Source organism: Chaetodon trifascialis, chromosome 3 (genome assembly GCF_039877785.1).
Source record: "Chaetodon trifascialis isolate fChaTrf1 chromosome 3, fChaTrf1.hap1, whole genome shotgun sequence".
In the NCBI taxonomy this organism is placed as follows: domain Eukaryota; kingdom Metazoa; phylum Chordata; class Actinopteri; order Chaetodontiformes; family Chaetodontidae; genus Chaetodon; species Chaetodon trifascialis.
Genome location: NC_092058.1, coordinates 11,832,134 through 11,847,041, shown reverse-complemented (window position 1 = coordinate 11,847,041; position 14,908 = coordinate 11,832,134).

Genomic DNA, 14,908 nt, shown 5'->3' with positions numbered 1-14,908 from the left:
ACCTCAGATGTGCAAAAAGCCTCCTGTTGGCCTGCAGCTCTCACACGGGAGGAATTCAAAATGCCATAGTGATGAGAGCTGGTGGTGCTGTGCTTGTGGCCCTGGCCCCACCTGATGGTGAGCCTGTGTGCAGTGGAGCTTGTAATTACAGAAGGAGGTGGTAGTAATAGAGAGTAGAATACAGGCAAACACACAAGCAGACAGCTGGCCCCCTGTCAGTTTCGCTGCTCAGACACAGGGGACAAAAGTGATGCTCTAAAACTGCAGAGCAGATTATCGCTCATGTGAGAAAGACAAAATGGTGATATGGAATATGATGGCAGAGATAATGATGACAGATGCATTTTATAATTCAGGCATGTTTACAGAGCCTTTTGGAAAATATGTTGCCTCTCACTTTCAGTATTTCTATGAGGCTTTGCATACATGGTAAGTATTTATGCAGGACATAAATACCATGAATACAGCATCCCACGTGTACCTCTTAGAAAACTCCTACTGAAGCAGTGAATTTTGCAACTTGATAAACTGCAATGACTACATGAGGATTTTTGCTATGAAGAAAGTTTAAAGCCATGCCAGCAGCTCTGTGAGGCTGTGCACAGCTTTCCTTTGAGCAAAATGCGAATGTTGGAATGCTAACATTCGCAAAATAACAATGCTAGCATACTGATATTTAGCAAGTGTAATTTGTACCATGTTCACCATCTTTGTTTACTGTGTGAGCATGCTAACATTTGCTAATTAGCTATAAACACAAAGCACATCTGATGATGTGACTGTCCAAACCAAACCAAAGTATTGGGGATGTTAGAATTTTGGCCTGATGATGGTGCTATATGAAAAGTTAAGGGGTCAACAAAGTGTTTACAATGAATCAATGTTTGTACCAAATTTCATGGCAATCCGCCTAATAGTTATTCAGACATTTCGGTCAAAGGAAGTTTCCAGGGAAAAAGTCCCGGGATCGCCAAAGTCATTAAGATTCATCCTCTGGGGACCATGAATGTCAGTTTTTTACTCTGGACCAAGTCTGACTGACTGCTTTCACAAGAAAAAATGAAAACATATCCAAAAAAATAGACCTGAATAAAATCTTGATAATATCAATATCAGTAATAACAGACTCAGTGACTTCCACAGAAAATGAATAAGTGAAAGCATATGACTGAAAAATGAATCCATACTATTCTTGGTGGCAAACGCCTCTTTCACATTGGCAAACCCACACCCACTCCAAACAGGTTCAAAACCAGGCAAAAAGACGTCTGTCTCCTCATCAACACAACTGCATGACATTACAGTCGTATGATATTATCACGCTGGAAGATGTTCGCTCTGAACCCGTGCGAAGTTCATGAATCATCTGCAGTCACTTTCCATGTTAGTTTCAATGTTTGCCACTCAATGCAAAGTGTACATTAGCATCTCAAACACCGAGTTTGAACCAACATTTTTTTAACATTGTTGTATGTTGGCTTAGCACTTCAGAGCTTATGGAAATCAATGTGTGTGTTTGGGCATATGAAAGAGAGATAAAGACTGAGAGGTAAACAGAAAGACACACTGACAAACAAACAGACAGACGGACAGACAGACAGACGGAGCCCTGTACTGTAGCTTTTCCATGTCTCTTAATCCTAAAAGCCTCTGTTCTTTTCGGGCGGTGGGGAGAGGGAGGGATTGTTGTCAGGACCAGTTATGTGTAACACTGCAGGCCCATAGAATGTGTCTGGCTCTTCATTGGTAAGTCAGTCAGGTAGGACGCTGTTAGGCCTCTCCAGAAGAGCCTTGGTGCGACGTTTCCGCTCGCAGTGAAAAGATGCAGACAAAGTGATGTGTCTGTTGCCGGGTGATTCACAAAAAGAACCCAGGGTGCATTTCTAAAAAAAGGGGAGGGTGGAAACACAGCAGCAAAGTAAAACAAATACTGGCCTCCATCCCCGCCTCCCTCACTCTTCTCACAGCCAGGCAGGAATGTAGAAGCCGATGAGCGCCAAAACCTTCCTGCCAAGCCAGCTTATCCTCAAATGTTGCACCATCTTTAGCAACTGCATCATAATAGAAATGAAGATTAAAATACTCACCGACTCGGAAATTTGATTTGTTTGACGGAATTAAAACTTGTGCATCATGTTTGGAGAAATGCCAGAATGAGGGATGACTCTAAATCAAAAGGCATTAATAGGATGATGGATCGGTTTCATCTTGATGGCTGTAAATTCATGCAAAGTTTTCCCCTGAATCAATTACCTGTTAAGGAGCTGTCATGGTTCACGTGTCAGAGAAGCATCAAGCCAGCGGAGATGTGTACAGACACGTGATGAGCAATGCTTTGTCTGTAAATGTGCCGTGACATTGTCTTCACTCCCGTCATGATTTATTATAACATCAGTGACACAGGCTGCGAAAGGTTACCAAAGTGCAGCAGATGAATATGTGGCATGTCATTCTGAGTGTACAGGGTAAAAGGTCAATTAAGAAAGAAACGCTTGTTTTCCATGACTGATGATAGAGCTGCCATATGTCACATTAAATACATGGTGTCATTATGAGCAAATATGGGAGTAAATTATGTGGCAGTGAATGCTGTCTTTAAAGCTGAAGTGCCAAACCTGACAGGTTAAAAAGGCGTATTAGTAAAACTGACACGTGGAAAAAAGTGTGTATAGAATTGTGCCAAGAAAATGCTGCCTTTCCTTTAAATAGTTTAAGAAATGGGCTGATAATCATTTCCACCTGAGCCAAATCAGCAGCGTGGTTTCACGAGAGGAAACATCAGGGGATCAACAAAATCAATACACTGTGTCCTCCGGGGACCATAAATACGTGTGTAAGATTATGACCATCTATGCAGTAGTTGTTGACATATTTCATGGCAAAAATATTTAAAAACCGACTTACACAGGCTCAGTCTGAGAACATGTCTATGCCACTCACATGCTTTTATTTGCTCACTAATGAAAGAGTTTATGAATGCATAAATGAGGCATTAAAATGCTAATTGAACTAGATTAACATATTTGTTGCTTCATCCTCAGCTCTCACTTGCCTCTGCTCAGAGACACGGAGGCAAACAAAGACTGTGGATCAAACTTGGATGTTGAAATTTTGTATTTTTTTAAACCTTTATTTATTCAGCAGAGTGTCACTGAGGGCTGGTCACATCCACACAGTTGTAACACATTCAGACCTGGAAGTTGATCAGTACAACCACACTCTGATCTGCAGGACACAGGGGTTGTGGGCCTTGCTCAAAGGCACCTCAGACGTGGTAATGAGGGAAGGACAAGTGCTGCCTTCACTTTCCCACACAAATTTAGCCTGCCCAGCGAGAGATTTAACCGATGACCTTTGGCTCACTTCTAAAAGCGGTTTTGTGTGTTACCTTAAGAGCACTGCAGTTTGAGTAGGATGTAGCCATTTTAGCTTGAAATGTATGGATTTACATAACTAGCCTCAGTGCAGTGTGTGCGGTTTGTACTGCTTTTAGAAACATAGGAGGCACCTTTGTTTCACTTCCACAGATGAAATAAATACCACTGCTCTGAAGATTTCCCAAATACTGAAATGTGTAAATCCTCATCGGTTGTTCATAGAAGGAGATTATCCAAACTTTTGGGAAGATTGAATGTCTTCTTCGCTTTCAATAGTGAATTACAAATGGCTTTTAGAAAGCAAGTTTTATAGTTGTGCATAAGGCACTAATCACTTTGAGTCATTTCTCATGGATCGGACTCAATTTTCTGTACTTGCTGACAAATCTGAGCACTCCAGTATAAAGAGAACCACTTGCACCCCTATATCATACACTATATCCAGCTTTTTACAGTCTATACATCCAATTTCCACTGATTAAAATACAAGTATTATTACGTATGCAATAAGTGCTGGTTTTATTACTGTCAGTCTTCAAATAAACGCTACTTTACCAGGCAAACATGTAGCCATTGCCTAATAACAACTTCAACGATTTTCACACCAAATATTTAAAGTCCTTATTGGTCAGAGTGAGCCCTGTCTTTCCAATGGAAAGAGCTGCTTACACCAAATTGAACTTTAACCCAAATGCGCTTACTGTCCCTCCACAGTGTGCACCCAATGGGATTCTGGCATTGACAACAGAGAGAAGTTATCCACGTCATCCATCATTAGCATGATGGTGGGGTCGATTTTACTGTTTACAACAATGGTAGGAAAGTTAATTTTGTGCATCTGTGAATTGGAGATATGTCATCTCACTCTCTGATCTTAATGGGAATCTGAAAATCTCAAGCGTGAAAATATCAGACTAGGTGAGGACACCAGGGTATAAAATCAATATACTAACCTGGACCTAGTTGCTTGCTTTCTAGTTAGCTTCTTTGCATGATTATACTCAGCTCTTTATTTTGCACAGCACTCTGCACAATTTTCACCTGCTCATTTGGTCTTAAATCATAGATGCTGTAAGATTAAACTGGCTAGTAAACATTCAAAACAGGTTTAATATTGGTCTTCCTCTGTAAAGTGAATGGCCTGAAACACTTTGTACACAAACCAAAGTGAGATACTCTTTACAAATGTCTATTCGTTTGTTCACTTTCGTCTTTATGGAAAAAATAAATTATTCTATGGTATTAAAAGTCAGATTTAGCTGAACTGTACAAACAGTAGACTGTAACATTTAATATGTTGTGAAACCTCTCCAGGAAAGTGCTGCATCAGCATTCCTCCTGCTGTATTTGCTGTAAGTCTGACAGTCAGCTGTGTCTTGTAGAATGATGACAGCAGGTATTGTAGGTACAACATAGCATGGCAGTTCAGTACTGTATGTTGTTTATGATCTGCTAACATGTACAGCTTTTGACAGGCATTTTACCACACACACACACACACACACACACACACACACACACACACACACACACACACACACACACACACACACACACGCGCGTCAGTGCAGTTCATGGGACTGGACAGTTGTGCCCTTTGCCCCACAGTCCACGTCGTTACATTATGATTTAATTACTGCAGTATAATCATCATGGAGACATTCAAGCACCTCTAACTTAGAGGCTTGTTCTGCTGCTGGAGGGCTGAAAATCATCAGTTACTATACTGAAATCTACATTTTGACTATTCTGAGTAGAGATTTTGACAGAGACATAGTGGAACTGATATAACAAAAATACATCACAGATATGAATCAACACAAGAAGCGCAGAGAATAGATAAGTAAACAAAAATATAAATACTGCAGCATTTCGTATTTTGCTTAGGGAAAGGACACAGTTCAATGTCAAACTATTGATTTGCATCAGTTTTGGATGAAAGCACCAGAGGAATTATTGACGTGCTATTAAAAATCAAAGTAAAATGGTGTTCCTTCTGTCCAGGGGGCCACTGGGTTGTGTTATGGGGATATCAATACACTTTGGCCTCTGGTTATACTATCATCTACAGCAGAGGACATTTTTCTTGCTTGTACACTTGTTTTAATGTTCTGCATCAATCTTCTGGTTCGTACAGTGCAGAACAGAGTGGGGGGGCTTTAGATGCTGGATGACTGAGTTTGATTGGGCTGTAGCAGATACAGAAATATGAATCATAGGATGGACAAGCTTGCTGGACGCAGAGAGGACCATTTGGAGATATAACTGGGATGTTCCACTCAACTGGTTTGTGTTGACTCTCATGTATATGTAATAAAGAGGCTCCGCTTGGGAAATGAAAGCTCAAACTATCATTCCCCTGTTTAAATTTGGGCTAAGAGGACAGTGTCTGCTCTGAGCTATCACATATTTAAACAGTGGCTGTAATATTGTGGCGCCTTTGTTATATCAGCCTACACTGCCATGAAACAGGATGCCTTTCTATCTTTTTCAGCTCTGTCTCCAAAAGCATTTCTATGGGTTGTTACCCCGAGTCAAAGTAATTGAGGCAGACAGATTGTGATCCGCGAGTCAGGACTGATATTTAGACTTAATGGCTTTCAGAGAATCTGCATCCGCCGCCACCTGCACCCTCAACACATGGCTGGCTAATGTTGTCGCCACAGAGCAGAGGGAAGGATGGAGAGAGGAAGAGTGGAGGGTGTGATTGCACTTATATCCTTTGTCGTTTGTCCCTCCTGGGTTTAGAGTAATTCAGTAATTTTAATGCAAGATACTCATCGGGGATATTCACTGTCCCTATACTCTATACAAGATTAATTTTGTTAATGGGGAAAAGGTTTTGGGGCTCAAAAATATCGTGCGAATATTTTGAAAAGCAAACAGAAGAGGAAACTTAAATCAGTTCAATTTACGTGACCGTTTAAATGCAAATCTCTGCCGTGATAAATGAAATATTCACTCGTGTGTTGCTAGGCAACAAAGCTATGGTCTGGTTGGTTGGTCGGTCTTCATATAGTTTAGTATGACCACATCTGTGTTCACTTAAGAAGCAAGGTGGGTCTGAAACTGTGGAGCTGGGATTGAGGGACAATTCCTTTAATGGTTAACCAAAGTTTAATAAAGACCACCGCAGTGGAAAAGTTTCGCATTTAGTCAAGCTGCGGTCGCAGGTATCCTGAGGTTAGAGACCGGTCTTGGACTGAAGAGCACTGACTGCCACTTGGGAGGATGGGCAGCATACAGAAGAGCTGAGGCTCTCTGAGGTGAAGTATCAATTAATGCTGCAGCCAGGAGCATGAAGGCTGGGTGAAAAAGGCCGACATCAAAGTTAAAGATAGGCCGCTAGATTGAAGGAGACAATTTAAGACCATGTTTGGATTGAGAGGCCAAATCTGAATTCTGTGGCGGAGTTTGAGCAGACAGGCAAAGGGACCGTTCACCTGTTATGAAGGGTGAGAGGACTGAAACAGAAGACCAGAGGCTGAGTCTACTGCTGCTCTCTGGTGTACTCCTCCAGCTCCTGTGGGCTCCTGCTGCTGCTACAGCAGCTGCTGAAACAGGCTTCAATAAGCTTTAGAGCATCCCTATCATGGGGGCTCAAATGAGGTTTCTAGAGGTTAATTTGAATTTGGTTTGCTCTATCAATAAAGTTCTCTCTCCCGGCATTGATTAAACCCTAAGAAACCCATCTCTGTTCATCATAATTGCATATTTAGAAGTTTTTTGTCAATGAAAAAAATCCCTTCATGCCTTAAAATGGCTTAGCTGCAGCTTTGCCTTCACTTAGCATGTGAGGGTCTGTGAATAAGCAATTAGTCCCTGCCTCGATCTCCACCCACCCCTCCACCTCTCACCTGCAGCTCCAGCATACCTGCTCACTTTCAGCTCTGCAAACCAATCACACAAAACTCTGCTTGTTTTCTGTTTTGCTAGCTACTGTGCGCCACACGAAGGCAAGGGGTAATACAGAGTAAGTCAGCCATGCATGTTTGAACTTGAAACTGATTCTGAATAATCTCTGCATCATGAATGTATTTTATGTTTTGTTGGTTTGACATTTGAAGCCCCTGCTATGTGATTCCATGTTTTTGACACTGTCATGGGTCCACTCGGACATGGTGTTGACTTGTTTTGCTCATGAAATGTCTTGTAGCATATGAAAAAACACAATACTGTATGGCCACTTTAACAATGCTAAAAACTTGACTTTCAATGGAGGTGGCCTCTCAGTGGGCTTTATAGAATAATGGGTCATCAAATGAGGTTTCTGGGGTTAATTTGAATTTGGTTTGCTCCATCAAATGCTTTATGTTGTTTTGCAGCTTCGTGCCTGGAGGCTTTCATGGTGTCATGATGGCAAAACCAGCAGCACTGCATACAATCAAACTAATCTAACAGTCATTCAAGCAAATGTTACTTGCATGTGAAGTAGCACAGCATTATATTTTTATTCTTAACCACGTTGTTTAATTTTTAGACAATATTATTTTGGAGATTTAATGTCCATACATCTGAATTTCCAAAAGCAAATAAAGAAAAACAAATGATACACAATTCTCATGTATTGTGTCCAGTGTGTAAGTATAACTTTTCTGCAGTTCGGGTACATCCATCCATCCATCCATTATCTATACCGCCTATCCCTTTCGGGGTTGCGGGGGGCTGGAGCCTATCCCAGCTACAATGGGCGAGAGGCGGGGTACACCCTGAGCCGGTCGCCAGCCGATTGCAGGGCAACATGTAAGGACAAACAACCATTTACACTCACATTCACACCTACGGACAATTTAGAGTCATCAATTAACCTAATGAGCATGTTTTTGGTCTGTGGGAGGAAGCCGGAGTACCCGGAGAGAACCCACGCATGCACGGGAAGAACATGCAAACTTCACACAGAAAGGCCCCGCCTGACCCGGGGATCGAACCGGCAACCTTCTTGCTGTGAGGCACACGCACTACCTGCTGCGCCACCGTGCAGCCCCAGTTCGGGTACATTATAAGTAAAATCTAAGTGCTTTATAACAGTACAATACAACTTTAACGACACCACTATGAAATGTGATGAATAGAAATCAACAATATTTAACTCATCAGACCTCCAGAAGAGAGATATTGATCAGGAGTGATTGCTTTGATTTTAGTTGTTATGATGTAATTATTCACTGGATGTTTACTGATTGCAGCTGCCTATATTGATATTTGTACACCTACTTTAGTTTGGTTCAATTAGATTTTGTGATAATATTTAGAGGTTAGACATCACATGTTAAATGTGTCTGCAATGCCAGAATGTACATTCATATATAGTTAATTGTACATTTTATTTCCCTGTTTTCATATGGAAAGGGTTCATAAAATGATTACTGCTGCAGAGAATTTACAGTAAAACTGAGCTTTGATTTTTGTTAAGTAACCATTTCCTCATCCAAGTCTTCCCCTGCTGCCATTTATGTTTGACATTTCAAGGACAAGCTTTTAAAATGCTCCCAAGTGCAGGAAGGAACAGCACTTGAAGGAGACACGAGAACATCTTTTTCATGCAGAGCTGGAACATGTCTCATATTTGACTTCTCTTCTTATCCTGAATAGCTCAGATCTTTTACTGTACTGAATCTGTCCAATTCAAAGTGATGCTTGTTGGCATCCCGTGCAAGTACCAATGTTACTGGGGTTTGGCATTTAACTCCCACTGGTGCCTGCTAAAAATGCATTTATACTTTTACTAAAAAAACATGCATGCTTATAAATCACTGCATGCATGTATTTACATACTCTGTGCTGAAGGTTTCCCTCTCATTGGATATTTTGCATCCATCAGTTTTGCTCTTTTCAAAATGGCATCATTGAAAAAGCATTTCTACAAAAATGTGAATGCAAATAGCAAATATAACCTTTTAGATTCTAAAACATTTTTAGCTTTTGATGTCCTCTTGCACAGAGCCCCGCACCACTTATCATTCATCTTGTTAACCTAGCAGGACCAGAAGTTGTCCAGCCAAGTGCAGGTTAGTTCAGCATAATTGGCCGTGTAATGATCCAATCACACACCTCCTACACCCCACTAACTCCTCCAGGGAGGACTGAGAGCTCTCCTGCAGGATTACTCCATTAGACAATGACGTGTATGCTGAGGTCACATCAAGTTTAAACATTTTTTTGGGTGATTTTTGGTGGTGCTTGTGCTTACTTTCACCTTGCTACACCTGCTTGAGAATAAGCTCAGATCCACGGAGGTTGATTTACCACATTGTCCGGAATTGTGGATTATTTTACAGACTGGCAACAGTGTGTACACCACCTGAGCAGTGTGTCAGGTACCATGACGGTGTCTCTGGAGACTGCCCTATAAACATTCCTGAGTATCCTCTGATAAACTTGCACTAACCTCTGTTGTAAAATAAATAAATAAGCAGCACAACATCAGCTGGGAGTCTGTTGAAAGAGAAGTGAAACTGAAATTTCTGGGTTCAGTTCCAGAGGAAAGAAAATCTCTCCTGATTTTGAATGCATTTAACTAGAAATGCAGCTTTGTAACAGAGCCGTAGTCAACAGTATGTCAGAGTGGGTGATTCTATATGTGTATATAAACATGCTAAAGCCCGACACTACGGCATTTTAAACGCCAAAGATGTAAAGATGCAAGTCCAATGGTGAGTTCAGACCTGTCTGTACAGCAGGACAGAGAAGACTGAACAGTGTAGAAGTTACAGGACAGCAGAGTTCATAGCTACAATGATTTTATATTATGCGGTCGTGAATGCAGATTTGTTTACATTCTGATAATATGTAAAGCAAACTACAGGAAAATGTTCAGAAAGAATGATGAAAGAAATGTTAGGTGAGAGATTGCACTGAGGTTCAGAAGCTAAACAGCTAGCCTGGATGTGACACCATGAAGTCAGTTCTCCTTAGGAAGTATACTCATATTGATTCATAGTAGGACACCACGTACACCCAGCGTGTACATCTGGTGACAATATAACGTAACATAGCAGTGTGACTTTAATACAGGGCAGCTAACAGGTTAACTGTTCACTTATTGGTGTGGGAATAAGACTTATTAGGGTTGTTTTTGTAATGACCAAACGTTAAATGTCACTCACAGTATCATACAGAAAACTGGTTTGTCTGAAGCATAACACAACGTAGCAGATCCGTGGCTAAGCACGCTCATTTCCTGTGAATTTTCAACTCATCTTGTATGAAAAGATGAATGTAAGAGTAAATCACTGTGCTTTGCTCTGAGAATGTGGGAGCTTCTCCACAGTTTGGAGTTAGTGAAATGTTAAGAAAAAAAAGTAAGAAAAAAAAAATCCTCCTCAAAACTGGTAGAATTGAAAATCTGCTGATGTTTCACGTTGCTTATAAGGAATATGGCCCGACTGATGAAGCTTTGAATACACTTTCTGACTGTGAGTGTGTGCACAGTTACATAATGTATATATGTTTGTGAGGAATTTTACAGTATGTGTGTGTGAGTGGCGATGGGAAATGAAGCAGAGCAGGTGTCAGCCATCTCTCCATGCTCCCCTACTTATCCCCTATTCACCCGGGCTGTTTCTATGGTAACGAATGAATGGATTGCGACATGGATGATTGGTGCCAATCCTCCAGTCATTGGCCTCATAATGGACACATACTCAGGGAAATAATAGTGAATTAAGACTGAGCAAAGCCTTGTATGTACGAAATACATCACTGAGGGATTTGAGACTCCTTGGTATCGAGATTTTTTTTTCTCTCCACTTTTTAAGCTTAAATTCATTTTCAAAGCAAAAAAAAGCGAAATGATCAAAACCAGTAACGTTTACTTTGAGTCATTTGCATGCACTTTCATTTTGTGAACTGTAAATGTTTAATATTTTAATCCAGAAAAGGACATTTGGACATGGACATCATCATCATATCATTTATGCCTACTGTGTTGTCTTGCAAAAACCTTTTGCTGCATCTCTTACACACATTCATGCTATACAAAATTCCATTAAGGTTGAATAAACAATAGCTTCTTCTAAAACAAATATTCTTACTCTAAGAGTACAGAATTCAAGCTTCTGCTTGTGAATGCCTTTCAGCACCACAGTTAAGTGGACAGCTCCACCTCAGGATGACCAGCGTTTACTATTAGCTATTAGCTAAGAGAAACTATTAAGTCTGTAACAGGTGAAAATAATTTTAGGATGATATGAACCCAGGACTACTGTATAGTTAGCCCCAGGCGAACATGTTCAAGGGTGAAAAAAATATGCATAATCAATATTAAGCTGTAGTATAAGTTTTATGTTGAATGCGGTTAGATTAATCCCATGCAGGCCTGTTTAGTGTCCACTTCACAGATGTGGGCTTCACACAACACCAAGGCATCCAAAAACATCAGCATCCTTTGTTGCAGGCCCAAAATTATGTTTGCTCTCTCAAAGCTGTGGGGAAAATGATGAGCGGGCAAGCACAAAAACATTCACTCATTTATCAGCATACACCATTTTAACACATATGCAGAGAATTGATTCTCCGTGAATCACAAATGCTTAATATGTCCAATTCATTTTCAATTTCAAAATCAAAATCGTGCTTGTTTGGTGTGCCTGTGCAGTGTTCTTCAATGCTAGACTTTAGTCTGCACCGCAGAAGAAGTTGTTGTGTGACACTCTATGATGAGTGCTTTGCTGATCGATACGAGTGTTGTCGGCTGTGTAGAGTTTCAGAGTGCGACTCGCTGACAGCTGTAAGTAGGCTGTAAATCAGGTCTGATAGAGGTGGTAGGCTCATCCTGTGGGCAGAAGAGGCTTCACTTAAACAGAATTCTTCAAAGAAACAAACCAAAATTAGTTGAAAGTGATTCACAGGGGCTGTATCATTGCATCCCTGCTGCTATGTAAAATTTAACTGACACATTTACATACATTTAGTGTGTATAAGTGAACATCTGCTTATGTATTTAATGCCATTTTATGATGTTAATTGGTGGTCTTTGGTGAGGAACTTCAGGCTTACATTTATGTTTTTCCTGGTCTGATACTAGAAGCATCTGCTCATTTTCCACCACCTGTGGGAACTAACTTACTGTTGAAGCCCAGAATAGCAAATGCTTGCTTTTCTTATTGCAGTGTATGTGTCATGTCAGATGCAGCCGGTGGAGCATGTAGTGTGTGAGATAACCTATAATGTCATTTTCTGTCTCCTTGACTTGATCATGTATCCTTAATCGTTTGTAAAATTTATTACAAGAATTTAGAAATTTTCTAAAAGTATCACACATGTTTAAAAGGTTTATTTTAATGTCATTTGACTTTTGAAGGGCTCTGTGTGCAAAGTAACATGGATATACAATAATATAACGGATTTAATTCTGCTTTTCATCTACAGTGTAAAAATCTGAAAGAGTAACTTACCACTAAATCCATTCTCTTGTAGTTGGTAAATAACATTTAAAGAATGTGTCTTGCATCCCTATACCTTCACAGAATCACTAAAAAGGCCCACTGATTATAATTACAATGCATTTTGACACTTTGTTGCTGGAGCATCCAGAGAAGACACTCTGGTAACATCAAGGATACTGATTCAGCTTTGTTTGGGAGCTGCTTTTGAATCATTATGCCTTAGAAGGATGTTCAGACAACGCTCATGCAACGTTGCAGTGTTTGCTGGATTGTGCCTATGTCTGAGTGCACTTTTTGAATTTGTGAAGTGGAGGGGGTGTTAAGTTGCTCTTGAAAGAAAGATGCCTGTGTCTTTTGAAAGAGAGCTACAGTATGCATATGAGGACAGTGCACAGATGACCACGTTTGTTTTTAGGGCAGTGGATTGTAGTGGTCTGCACAGCTTTGCAGGAGAAAATCACTGTCGTTAGTGTGACATCTTGTCTCTGTCAGCATATGTGACAATTAGAGTGTATAGACTTGAGACGGATGCATGACTGATGACCATGTTAGGATGTCTATTAAGACAGAAACATACAATCTCCATGATCCATCAACGGACCACTCTACCCCAAACTCTTAGGAAGTGGTCAACTGAAGAAGTAAAAAACCTTTTATTGCAACAAGATCTCTTTGATACAGTGCCTCTTCTGTCACAAGGCGGCTGGTTTGCACTCTGTAATGAAAAATGTACTGTGCAATCTGTTTAAGCCTTTGCTCTATATCAACATTATTGTGCAGATGTAGGTGAAGCATTTGCAAAAACATGTCCACAAAACCAGCCCCACTCTCAATGGCAATCGATCCTGCCAATTAGAGAGCTGTATGAGGGTGTTAAAGACTGTATTGATCTTTCATTGTGTGAATGCTGAGGTCAATAGCTTTACAGAGTTATAGTTATGGAGTAAGCCAGCCTTTTGTCAATTACTAGTGACATATGAGTGGTCACAAGGAGATAAATGGATTCCTAGTGCAAACCGCCTTTCTGTTTTTCCGTACAAAAAACATTTTATTTAATTTAAACACGTTTTAATTGTTTTAATCAAAGGAAACTGTTGAGTGTCTGCTTATGAGATAACATAACATAACACTAACACTGATACCCTCAACTACCCTGGTAAAAATGTGCAAATCACTTTCATTTGTATTCCACTGACCTGTGTGTTAATGCCTGCCCACAAACCAAATTTCCTTCACAATATAAATAAAGTTTAGGTTTGAAGTTGAAGTGAAGATATCCAGACACGTCCAGTCAGCTATTTATGCAAGCAGCAAAACATAGACAGTCTGACAGCATGCATGCACTCTTGCAGTTCCTGTTTTATTTTGTAGTAACTTTTCTTATGCATTACATTACATTTTGCTTCCCGTCAATGTTTTATGCAGTTTCACTCATCACCTGTTCTCAATTATCAAATCAGTCCCCCCAGTGCTTATAGTCCTCATGATCCAGCCTTTGTTGTCCCTGTTGTTGTTTTGTAGCATGATCTCCGCCTGATGTTTGAGTTTTTGATTATTGCTGCCCTTCTGAACAATATTGTGGCTACTAAAATAGCAACATATTGATCTAATGGAGCAGGTAGGAATATACTGAGTTTTCAAATTAATTACAAAAATAAAACAAATGCAGTGTTTTGCAATGGGCACTCCTTTTCTACTTACATTTCGTATTTGTGAGAGAAATTGTACATTAACTCAAGAAAATGATCAAACTGAAGCTGGCACTTGGATTTTAGGTGGGTTTTAATTTTATCTGTGATTTACTCTGCGTCTGTGATCAAAGATGATCATGTATAATAGCCTCACAGCCGAGAGAGTTCAAGCACAGATAAAGGATAACTGGCGTGACGGTTGTTTCTTTGAACATCTGCCCTATTTCAGTCGTTAGGATATGGATATATTAAAATCCATTTATGACTTCAGAGCATAGACCAGGCACAAGACACATTACCACACAACATAGTCTTGGATTTATTCATTTTACAGAGGAAATTGAAATTGAACGATGAATGAAAAAAAAAATCAGCTGTTCTTTTTTTCATCTGTTCAGTTAATTAACTTATGTTGAGATTGTTTTCTTCATATATTACATTGCTTCTTCCCACA